We start from the raw sequence: 12082 nt of genomic DNA on the forward strand, positions 1-12082 counted from the left end.
CAAGCTGGCCCTCGTTGCCTTGGCCTTCTCTTCTCTGGATGTCTACTGCACTTCAGGCGTACTTGGTAACTCACCACTTAGTGGCATCCAGGCTAGCATTAGAGAGGCTGCCTTGTACACAGAAAGGAGCCTGGGATGTGGAGTCCGAAGACTGGGTTTGAAATCCAGTGCCATCCAACAAGAGCTCCAAACTCCTGAAGTCACCATGTCCTTGTTTGTGAAACAGGGGTAACGATCTATTGCCTGCGACTGTTATGACAAATTAGTGGGGTGGCATTTGCAAACGTTCTTTATAGACTGCAAGGCGCAGTGCCGATGTCAGTTTGTGTCCTTTCTCTCCAGAAAGAGACTCCGCCTTCTTCCTCCCTTTTTTGTCCCCTGCAGAGTGCTAGGCGGTATGCAGAAGATGTACAGTAAAGACTTCCTTGTTGATTGAATGTGATCTTTCAGGATTGTCCGACATTTTGATGCATCAGGAACCCAACCCCAGACCTGGGATTGGGGCAAGAGAGTGAAGCTGTGAAGGGAACCCATGGGGCCTGGGGGAGGGGGAGAGCCAAACAGAGGACTTGATGATGAAAAGCAAACTGGATTTAGAGAACAAACTCCAGCTAATGGCTGTAGGTGGTGTGAGCCGGTCTGTTAAGGAATTTGGGAATACGCACGCAGACTAATAGGAATTTATTCTGGCTGCTTCTTACTCCAGCATTTGGGAAGGGAGGAGGGGTAGAGGGCACTGCAGGATTAAAAGACACTGGACCTGTATCTCTAGAAAGTACACTCTGGGGCTAGGCTCCTGAGGAAACTTTGCAAGTTCTACAAGGCCTGTGGGATAAAGTGGGATCAGGCTGGCTGTTAGTCCTGTTGGAAGCAGAGAGAATGGGCCTAAGGATTTAGGAATGCCTCTTAGCTTCTAGCCGTGCAGTAGACTCAGTGGAGGGAGGTCCCAAGGCCTTATGAGACTGTGCCCTAGGATCTCTGTGATTCCTGTGGTGCATAGAATCAGTCTTCAGGCCATGATGTGCCAAGAAGCATCTAGTGCCTTCCTGGGATTATAGACTGTTCTTTTCTGGAGCAGGCTCAACAGCCTCCGCCCTGTGATTCCATATCCTCAGGCACCTGGCGCTGCCCCGTTAGCTACCTGAACCCCTCACTGCTTTTTACACCCATTCTCTCTCTTTTTCATACTCATGGATACAGAGAGGTCCCTCATTGTCTTTTTTTTTTTTTTTTTTTTTTTTTTCTGCGGTACGCGGGCCTCTCACCGTCGTGGCCTCTCCCGTTGCGCAGCACAGGCTCCGGACGCGCAGGCTCAGCGGCCATGGCTCACGGGCCCAGCCGCTCCGCAGCATGTGGGAATCCTCCCAGACCGGGGCACGAACTCGTGTCCCCCGCATCGGCAGACAGACTCTCAAACACTGCGCCACCAGGGAAGCCCCCCTCATTGTCTTTTGCACAGGGGTCCTTCTATTGGTTATGAAGGCCCAGGCCAACTCGGCCTTCTCTTCCTCAGGCTGAATGCCTCTCCACCTCCAGACCCTCCCAAGAACTCCTCTTATCATGCACTGCCATCCCATTGAGCGAGCGGGTATCGGGAGCCAACCACAAGTAGGGGGAGGGGGATTGGTAACTATAGTTCAGCCAGAAAGCTAGACAACAGGGTGAAGCTGGTCAGGAGTGCCCAGGAGAGCAGGGGAAGATGAGCCATGATGGGGGGCAAGGGGAGCTTGAGCGTTCTCCACATTGGGGTATTGGAGTCATCCCAGTACCCCAAGGATGCAGCGTTGCCCTGACGTGCAGTGTGAGGCACAGGCACCATCATTCCCTACCACACAGAGACATGAAAAGGTGTGTGAAAACATGCTTAAGCGCCTGCTGGGAGCTCTCTGGGAAATCATTTATCTGCCCTGCACTTTAGTGCCTTGGCTCTAAAACTGAAACAAAGAAGTATGTACAAAAAGCCTTGAAAATGTTCATACCCTTCTGCCCAGTGATTCTACTTCAGGGAATCTAGCCCAAGCAAAGAAGCGAGAATGCAGGCAAAGACGTAGGTACAAAGATGTTCATCACAGGGTTATTTAGAAAAGTGAGCTTGTGAAATTCAGAAGAATCCCAATGCCCACCATTAGAATGGATTGTATACGAGCTTTCTCTCCTCGTTGTACCTCCCTCTCTCTCTCCCTCTCCCCCCAACCCCACCTCTCTCTCTCTCTCATACAGGTTGATAGTAGCACCTCTTTGGGAAGCCCCGGCCCACCTCTGTGGTCAGCAGTCAGTAAAAGCAGACAGATAGCTAGCACAGCATTGTCCCTACCCAGGCCTCCTGGGCTTGCTCAAGGAAACAAGAAATCCACCATCCTTCACCTTTCCGTTACCGAAGTGTGGATTATCTTCCGGGGATTTTCTACCGTGAATGGTGACTGCAGACTGGTTTTCTCTTGGCCTCCCAAGGAGCGTCTGGGTTCCCACCTTTCTCCATCTGCCAAAGTCACTCAGGGGTTCCTAGAGCTGGACAGGCCCTTAAAGCACACAGGCCAGCTCCTTTGAGGGGACGGAATTGTCACATTGCTTGTTAGTACAAAGCCACGGTGAACATCCAGGCCACCTGACTCCTAGCCCAGTGCTGAGTGCTCAGGTGAGGCAAATATTATTCACAAAATAAGCCAGTTGTCCTCAGAATTACCCAAAGTGCAAGAAATGATCCCGGTCCTGGCTCTTCCTGGGATATCCATTCCCTTCTCTGAGCTGGGACAACTTCTTGATGGGGTATTGTGTTCCCTTTGGAGGAGGGATGGGGCTATCCCTCCAGCATCCCTGGCCTTCATGCCATCCTAACGCCTTATTGGTTTCTGAGTGGAGCTCCGTCTCTGCTCTGGTGCCAGGTTCATCCTAACCCTGCCACTAGATTCTGGTCCTCTCATGGGTGACTCTGGTGTAAGGAGATAATCTAGCCTGATGCCCCTGACCCTTGGGGGCAATTCAGAGGCTTGAATCCGGGCTATAGCTCCTCCTTCCACTCTTGACCCCTCCCTTTGGAGTCCTCACCTATGGAATGCAAAACCAAAGGGTAAGGGAGGAAGAAAACCCTTTTCCTGCTGATCTTCCGCTTCCCCTACCTTCACATCCTCCTGTTTCTACCCCCACCTCCTTCTACTCACCTCCTCCTTCCTTCTTCCTTTCCTCATTTCTCCTCCCTTCCTCTATCCCCACCCCCTGTTTCAGCCCCTCTTTTCTTGTGTCAACCCACTCTGATGTACCTTGAATTTCATCCTGGCCATGCCCTTTTCCCCTCTGGCTTTCTAGCATCCCCCCAGGGAAGGACTTGTCTTTCAGGGTCTGCAGAACACTGATCTAGCAGTTTCCCTGAGTGTACATGGGGAGGGTGGCCACCACATGGGGGTCTATGTGCCTGGGCTTCAGCAGATTTTCACCCACTTATATGCACACAGAGAGGAGGCAGGGTTTTATATTACAGATTTATGCAGCTGAGCCAATCCTGGGCTGCAGAGACACATCCATATGCCACATGTGCCTCCCTGTGGGTATCTGGGACAGGTGCATGGGAGGTGTAGCCAGTAGGAGAGAAGAGATGGATTGAGACATTCTCCCTGGATTTAGCAGCTGGAGTACAAGCAGGAATCTCAAACTTTCAGTTCCTTCAGTGGGAAAGGTACCCGTACCTCTTGGGAAGACCAGTAAGGCAGAGCCTGGTCCTCTCTTCCCGAGAGCTGGTTGCTGATCCCAGTGGGCAGAGAGGAAAACCAAAGTTAGATGAGACCCCTGCCAGACCCAGAGCTTCTTATGCTAAGTCCACAGTAGTGTTGGAGTGGGGACTCAACTATGTACCGCGTGCCTCGGACAAATCGCTTTACTCTTCGGAGCCTCAGTTTCCTCACACGTCAAATGAGGGTCGCTGGGAGGATCAAACAAGGGAAGGCGACATGCAGTTGGCGCCACTGCACACTTCACAGATTCTGGCGATACTCACGAAAAGTCTAAGCATGCGTGTGCATGCGCCGGGCGCTCATTTGTCCTGGGTCGCCTCGCTAGGGTGTCGGAATCAGAACCGGGCCAGGGCTGGGTGGACGCTATCCTCCCAGCCCCCAGCCCCAGCCCAGGGCCGGCGCTGTTGGGTTTTTCTCCGGCAGGCGGCGGGCTGAAGGCTGCACGGCGCGCTCTGCACGTGAGGCGGCAGCACCGGCTCCGGCCGCAGCGCGCAGCCCGGGCCGCCCGGCTCGCCTGGCGCAGGGGCTGCCCGCGCCGCTCGGCCACCGAGTCCGCCCTGTCGGCTCCCGGAGCGCAAGGCCCGCCTGCCGCCCTCCCCGGCCCCGCGCCGCCCCTTCGTGCGGGCCCGGCTGGCCAGCGGCTGCCCTCGCGCCACCCCCGCGGGGCCCCCGAGCCCTTAGGTTCCGGCGGCCGGGTGGGTCGGCGCGGAAGGGGGTGCGACGCGCGGCTGGCCCGAGGCTGGCCCGAGGCTGGCTCCCGGCTCCTGCAGCTCCGCCGGCCGCCTCTGGGGGCGGCCTCGCCGGGGAGCTCAGCGGAGACGGTGCGCACGGCCCGGGGTCCCGGGCGCCTCCGGCCGCTGGGCTCTCTGTGCCGCCGGCCTCGCGCGGCCGCGGCAGCCGGTCCGGCTCCCTCCCGGCTCCATGCGTGCGATCGCCGTGCGTGTGTGTGTGTGTGTGTGTGTGTGTGTGTGTGTGACGGGGGCGCGCGCGCGAGCGCGCGTGTGGGGCAGTGTGCTTGCGGGGCGTGCGGGGGGAGTGTGTTTGTGTGCGTGTGGGTGTGAGTGCCTGGCTCGTTCTCGCTGAGACACACACTCTCCCTCTCTCTCTCTCTCTCTCTCTCCCTCTCTCTCTCTCTCTCTCTCTCTCTCTCTCTCTCTCTCTGTCACTGTCTCTCTGTCTCTCTCTCACGCACAAACCGGCTGGCTCGTCTGAACTTGAAGACGCCCCACATTCCAAGATGCCTGAGGTTCCTGGGGATGCCCGGGGTTCTTCGATCTGGAAAATCCTACCGGCGTCCTCCTAGGGAGGGATTATCTGTTTTTTTGTTTTTTTGTTTTTTTGTTTTTTTGCTTTTTTAAATCTGGAAGAGAGCAAGTTGTGCTTTTTCCTCCCTTCTTCTTGCTAAATGCCGTGGATATAACTGAATAAACCGCTCAGGGCTCTCCCCGCGTGGACGTCCAAGGCCACCATCTGCCTACGTTCGCCGGAGCCGGAGGGCTTAGCTCGAGCCGGTCTTGGGCAGGGAAGGATGCGTGGCCGAGCCAGGGAGCCCGGGCGCCCCGCGGAGCCGGCCTCGGTGCCTCCCAACCGGGGGTAGATGCTGCCTCGCCCAGGTGAGTGGTCGCCGCCGCTGCGTCTCAGCGATCTGGGTGTCCGCGGGAGCTCGGCGCTGGGCTGAAAGCACCGGGGGAGCCGGGAACTTTGCATCCCTTTCTTTTTCAGTTGAGGACTCCCTCACCTGGGCAGTCATGCGAATACCCTCTTCTCTTTTCGCCCATCCTTGTCGCGGGAGGTTTCCTTTTCTTTATTTCCTTTTTTTTTTTTCCGATAGTGGGGGTGAGGAGCGGGGAGAGCGGGTCAGTGTGAGGCCAGAGAGCAAGAGGGAGAGACAGGAGCCGCAGGTATACGGAAACGTTGAAACAGCAGGAGAACTTTGCCACCAGACCACTCTGTTGCATCTCTCCACATGCGAAGCCTGGCTAGAGCGATTGCTGGGGGCTGGGTCGGACGCCAGGGCTCCCTGCGCTCTGTGGGCTGGGTGGGGTGGGGTAGAGCCCAGTGTGGAAGGTTGACTCAGTGCTGATGGAGGGAAGGAAGGAATCATTGCAGTTTAGGGAGGCAGGCAGGTAGGGCAACCTCAGGGACCTTGTCCTGTCTTCAGGTAGAAGGCAGGGAGATCAGGGAGACTGTGCGTGTACAGCTTGGGGCATCAGAATGGCATGATGAAGCAATATGGAAACTGGCATTAGCCGTGCCTAGCTGGTAGGTCTATCTCCCACCCAGCCCTGCCCTGGTTCTAAGGTTGGCCTGGGCAGGGAGGAGGGAAAGCGGTGGACAGCTGCTTGGAGGCCGGCAGTGCCTTGCTCTGCACAGACCCTAGGGGACGACAGGGAGGTATCCTGCCCATCTTTCCTTCACCCCAGTACAAAGGACATAGGCAGCGAGTTCGAGGGAGACAGAGCCCCTGAAAGCCAGAAACTGAAAGAGAAATAGGAGGGAGCCTGAGCAGAGACCGCAAAGGGACTGAGCCAGGCCAACACCAAGTGCCTGCTGAGATGTCCTCAGACCGTCAGAAGCCCTCGGGGAGAGGGCGCTCGCCAGAGCCCGCACTCCGAGCAGGAGTTACAGGCATGACGGTAGATGCTGACCCTCTGCCCCGCCACTGTGGAGTGTGTGTACGTGTTAGTGTGATTGTATGTGTGTGCATGCATGTGTCAGGGAGGGGGGCCTCTGTGGCTGCAATGGGCTGATTGGTCTTGTGGGGCTGGGGGAGGGGGCGGCTCAGGAAGTTGACCCCCCGTGGCTGGGGAGGAGCAAAGCGAGGCAAGAAGCTGCCCGCTGTGAAGTTCCCAGGGACCAGACTGAGAGGTTCTTGTTGGGTTGTTGTACGTGGATGGGGGCCAGCTTGGAACTCACGGTGGGGAGACCCAGGTGGGGAGATTGTGGGGAGGCTGGGAGCACAGATCTTGGGGTCGTGTGCTGGGCTGCTCGCTGCCCTCTACGAAGAGCTTTATGGAGCCGCTTGCAGTGGAGCCCGGCTGGCTGCGGGACTCGCTTGTGGGGTACCTTGGGGGCTGAAGGGGATCAGGATCTGCAGGGGGGACTCGGAAGCTCACGAGGGCCTGCACTTGGAGCTGGCAGCCTCTGCAGACCACGCCAGCTGCCTGGGCCCTTCGACTGACGCTGGAATGTCGTCTCTCCCTTCTGACTCTGGCTAGGGGTGCGGAGTTCCGTCTCTCCTATGTCTCCTCACATGCTTCTGTTCAGGCTCCCTGCCCAGCCCTCAGTTTAGAGCTTCTGGTCTAATTCCTGCCCAGGAATGTAATTACTTATCTCCCTGCCCTTGCCCTGGGGAATACAAACAGCCAACTTGGCATTTCTGTTTCACCCTCTGGCGGTGCTTCTCTGGGCGGTGGGCTCCCAGCTCCATCCCTTGTCGGGCTGGACCGGGTACCTGGCTGCCTGCTCTGGGGCTCAGGCTCCCAGCTTCTATGAGATGCCAGTTCTTTTCCCAGGCCCTGAAATCTGAGAAGCTGGGGACTGTGGCCTGAGAGAGGGTGAGCAGGGAGCTTCCAGGAGGCGACACTGAGGAGGAGATGGAGGGTGGAAGGGGTGGGAGATGCAGACGAGGTAGGTGGGGCCACTGGGAGAATCGGGCAGCCTTTTGGCCACCCAAGCCCTGGTCTGGCTACAGTGGAAATCGCTTTTGTGTCTTGGCTGCAGCCCTGAAGTAAAATCAAGGATCCAGGGGGGTTCTGGCCTCCAAGTGTCAGGAATGTCAAGTCTCTCTAGCCTGTGGGGTGGTGCAGTTCTCTTTCAGAAAGTCCCCTGTCTTGAAGTGGAGATGAGTACAATATTGGCGTCTGGCGGTTTTCCATTCTGTTGGGGGAGGCTTCTAGACTGAGAGCAGAGATGTAGAGCAGAAAGCAACCAGAGACAGCCGAATGGAACGGGACCCTGGACAAAAGCAAGAACCATCTGGGTGTTTTGCAATTTTATTTTGAGTACAGTTAGAGTGTTAGGGTCCAACTTATTTGAAGGGATGGAGTTGTCATATACAGGCACACCTTGGAGATGTTGCAGGTTCAGTTCCGGACCACTGCAATAAAGCGTACATCGCAATACAGTGAGTGACATGAATTTTTTGGTTTCCCAGTGCATATAAAACTTATAGTTACGTTATATTGTAGTCTATTGAGTGTACAAGAGCATTATATCTAAAAAAAACCCAACGTAATACCTTAATTAAAAAATACTTTATTGCTAAAAATTCTAAGCATCGGGCTTCCCTGGTGGCGCAGTGGTTGGGAGTCCACCTGCCGATGCAGGGGGCGCGGGTTCGTGCCCTGGTCCGGGAGGATCCCGCGTGCCGCAGAGCGGCTGGGCCCGTGGGCCATGGCCGCTTGGCCTGCGCGTCCGGAGCCTGTGCTCTGCAGCGGGAAAGGCCACAACAGTGAGAGGTCCCCATGCCGCAAAAAAAAAAAAATTCTAAGCATCCTCTGAGCCTTCAGAAAGTCATGGTAGTAACGTCAGAGATCACTGATCACAGATGACCATAACAAATACAGTAAAAATGAAAATGTTTGAAATACTGCAGAGTTATCAAAATGTGACACAGAGACACGAAGTGAACGAATGCTGTTGGAAAAATACTGTTGCCAATATACTTGCTCGATGCAAGGTTGCCACAAACCTTCCATTGGTGAAAAGCACAATATCTATGAAGGGCAATAAAATGCAGCACGATAAAACAAGGTATGACTGTAATGGAATGGAACCTACACTTGGAAGACCTGGGTTCAAATTCTGGCTCTGCCACATCTTTGTTGGTTAAGCACTGGAGAGGCTCCAGTGCTCTCCTCCGGTGACAGAAAATAATAGTATATGCCTTGCAGATGTGTATGACCCCATATTTGACTTAGTGCTCCCCAAACTCCTTTGTAGATCTGGAGGAGTGTTTGGGTGGAGGCGGAAGGTTTAGAGAGAGGGAGGGGCCCTCAGAGACATGGAGGATAGTGTCCCCAGCCTCCCCTGCCACATAACTGCCAGGAGGGTTTGATGCCATCACATGTAAGCTGATCATTAAAAGACTCCAGGAAGCCCTCCAAGAAAACTTCAGGAATTGATATTCGAGAAGCAGACTTCACCTCTGGGGCTGTGGCACCTGCTTCCCTCCCTCCCTCTTGTTTGCTTTGGATTTTTACAGCCATGCACATTTACTCAGGATGCTCGGACTCTGTGTTTTACAAGTGTCATCCATCACGCTTTGCTACCTCAAGCTTGAGTGTGAAATATCTTCCAGAATCCAACCCCTGCCTTTCCTTCTCTGCCTCTCTGCCTCTTGCTGCCCCAAGAGTGGCCTCACAGGGCTGGTGTCAGGCCCAGGCTAAGTGAATGGACACAGCTCCTGCTGGGGTCTGTGCAGGGCCTGTGATTGGACCTGGGTCCTGTCTGTGGAGTTGGGTGGCACATCCAGTCGGGAAGAAGGACTCGAACCCAGACATGTATTTAGTGGGATCTGACTAATGAATCACGGGAACAGGAGTGGAGAGGTAGTCTAACCATCGTGGGCAGGCCTAAGAAAAGGTATATTCAGGGAGCAGGAAGTCAGGTCTGGAGATAGGGACCAGGGAGAATAGCCATGTTCAGTATGCTTCAGGGTGAGGGCAATCAGGATGGCTCCTTGGAGGAGGTGAGGACTTCAGGAACAACAAAAGCCCATTGCAGTCCATAGAAGGCACATTTTGCCTTCTTGTAAATTCAGAGGTCACTGGGAATTTGGGGAGTTTCAGGCATGGGGTGCTGAACAAGTAGAATGAATGCTCTGAGAAATTTCTTAGGCTATCAGGACCAGCTCCTTCAAACAATTTCTTGTTTGCTTATCATGCGCCAGGCACAGTGCTAAGAGCTTCACATTATTATCTCATTGAATTCTCCCAATCCTGTGAAATGGCCACTGTTGTTACCCCCACTTTACAGATGGGAAAACCGAGGTTCAGAGAAGTTGGGTGCCTGCCAGTTAGCTAGTAAGTGGCAGAGCTGTCACTCAATTCTCATGTCTGTGTGAATTCAAAGGCCACACTCTTAACTCCTCTGTACTGCCTCTGTCCCAAAGCGAGGATCAGTAGGTACCATGGGTCAGCACCTCTGAAAGCCCCGCTGTCCTCCTGGCCTGACTCAGGAGGAGACTTCAGAGCCTCTATCACAGAGCCCGGAGGAGCTCAGCGTTCTCATGGGCATCCCTGCCTGCGTTTCTCGCTCACACCCGACTCTAAAAGTTCCCATCAGACAGTCAGCATTGTCCTCCTGGACAGGATGGAAGACGGGACAGCAGGCTGAACTGGACCGTGAGTCAGGAGACCCGACTCTATCATGTGTGACTTGGGTTGGGAGCCCCTGAGGCCTGGTTTCTCTACTGATAAGTCAGGATGCTAACGCTAGCTTCCCAACATTGATGTGAGGGCAGGCCTGTGTGAATGCGCTTCATACACTGAGCAAGCCCTTTTGCACTCAACCCCTTCCTAATTGTGACCCCTTCCTGATTTAGACTGAGTAACTAAAGTGTCAACGGCAATAATGCCCAGATATGAGGGCATTACATGCGGGCTTTAATGTATCAGTTTCACGTGGGACTGGAGTTCCCCAATAAGATAACAGGCCAGGCAGATGGACACTGTGCCTTCCGGGAAAAGGGATGCTACAGAGCCTGCAGAAGAGAGGTCTTTGGTCCAGATAATTGGGAGGGATTGGTGGCAGGCAGCTAGGAAGGGACACACGGATACATGTATCATTCACTTTTGTCAGCAGGTGCCATTATTGAAGCTTTGGCACCAGAGAGGGTGGAGGGCGTTAGCCTTCAGCCGGTATTTCTCAATCCTTCTTTCAGGATTGCCCTCTCGCAGGAAACTTTTTAGACACAATTTTTTATAATTGCACGCCCATGAAATTTTAATACCACAGATATGCTGTGTATCTGTTTATGTACTGTAGGTACAGCTGTGCTTTGTATAAAAAAAAGAAAGAGTAAGCTGCTTTCTCACCCCTCCCAATAACAAAGTTTTGTCCCCTTGGGGGCGCTGTTGCCACCATTGCGAATGCAGGTTTTAGGGCTAACGGACTAGGATTAGAAAAAGAGGTAGATTTGAGGCAGGGAGAATCCAGGAGACGGTGAGGACAGATTCACCTTGGCATGTCGCTGCCAAGAGTGTGGTCCATGAACTATAGCAGCATCAGCAGCACCTGGAAGCAGGCTAGTGATGCAAAACCCCCTCCCACTCCAGACCTCCATTTTATCAAGATGGGAGGTAGGGGAAGGGTTGGAGGCATGGTCCTGGAATACAAGGCTAGTCTGTGAACAGAAGGTCAAAGGAAAAGGCACGAGAAGCCAGCTTGTTAAGCTGCGTACTGATGCACCGAGCACGTTTAAGCAATGACACTATCTACCTGTGTTGTGATCTAGTGCTCTTTATTTTTTTCCCGGTGATTCCTTGCTTTGTAGCAGCAAGTTGTGTAGAAGGTGTGGAGGTCCTGTGGAGGAGACGCAAGGCTGTGTATGGCCTTGCTTCTGAGCAACAGAAAGCCAAGCATGTAATTTGGACAGATCTGGGTCTGCTTTCTTGAATATCCCCAAGAATCAAGGCTAATGGGGACCAGACCAATCCGGGAGACAGACTAGAACTGTAGACGCAAGACTTAGGTGTTAAACTGTGTCTGGCCGGATTAAGTAGCAGAACTGAGCTCTTGTGATATATCAACCTGCTTGGGGTTGTCTGCGTGGAGTCTCGGTCTCCTTGCCGCAGTCCTGTATTAACAGGGCAGCCCCGAAACATGAGAGACTGCAAAATCGCAAAGTTGGGCTCTTTAGAACTCTATGCATTTACAGTGAGCCCTCCCTATCTGTGGATTCTGCATCTGTGGATTCAATCAAAATTTTTCAGAGAAAAACAAATCTCAGAAAGTTCCAAACAGCCAAGCTTGAATTTGCCATGTGTTGGCAACTATTTACCTAGCATTTACAATGATTCACATTGTCGTAGGTATTATAAGTAATCTAGGGGTGATTGTAAAGTATATGGGAGGATGTGCATAGGTTAGGTGCAAATACTGTGCCATTTTATAACGAGATTAGAACATCCGTGGATTTTGGTATCTATGGGGGTCCTGGGTGCTGGGCGCCAGCTGTGCACGCCGTGCATTAACTCACTCACAGCGGACGCAGCAGGGGTAGCAAAACGCTGAGTCTCTCTTAACTCATTTTCCCTCTGTATTTCCCTCCTGGGCCATCTCCCCTCAACACCCCACTTCGGTCTAGGCCAACACAGGGAGGTCTTCCCTTTCGCCTTAACTCAGGTCTCTAA

General features: G+C 53.7%; 1 protein-coding gene across 1 annotated transcript in view; it reads left to right on the top strand.

The window, feature by feature from the left end:
- Nucleotides 1-4914: 4914 nt before the first annotated feature.
- LRFN2 (leucine rich repeat and fibronectin type III domain containing 2) overlaps nucleotides 4915-12082 on the top strand; it is a 175686-nt gene continuing 168518 nt past the window's right edge. The window contains exon 1 of the mRNA XM_029243759.1: nucleotides 4915-5338. The gene's annotated coding sequence lies outside the window, so the exon portion shown is untranslated. The remainder of the gene's footprint in view (nucleotides 5339-12082) is intronic.

This window comes from Monodon monoceros, unplaced genomic scaffold (assembly GCF_005190385.1).
Source record: "Monodon monoceros isolate NGI ecotype Baffin Bay Population unplaced genomic scaffold, NGI_Narwhal_1 Super_Scaffold_3, whole genome shotgun sequence".
NCBI lineage: Eukaryota > Metazoa > Chordata > Mammalia > Artiodactyla > Monodontidae > Monodon > Monodon monoceros.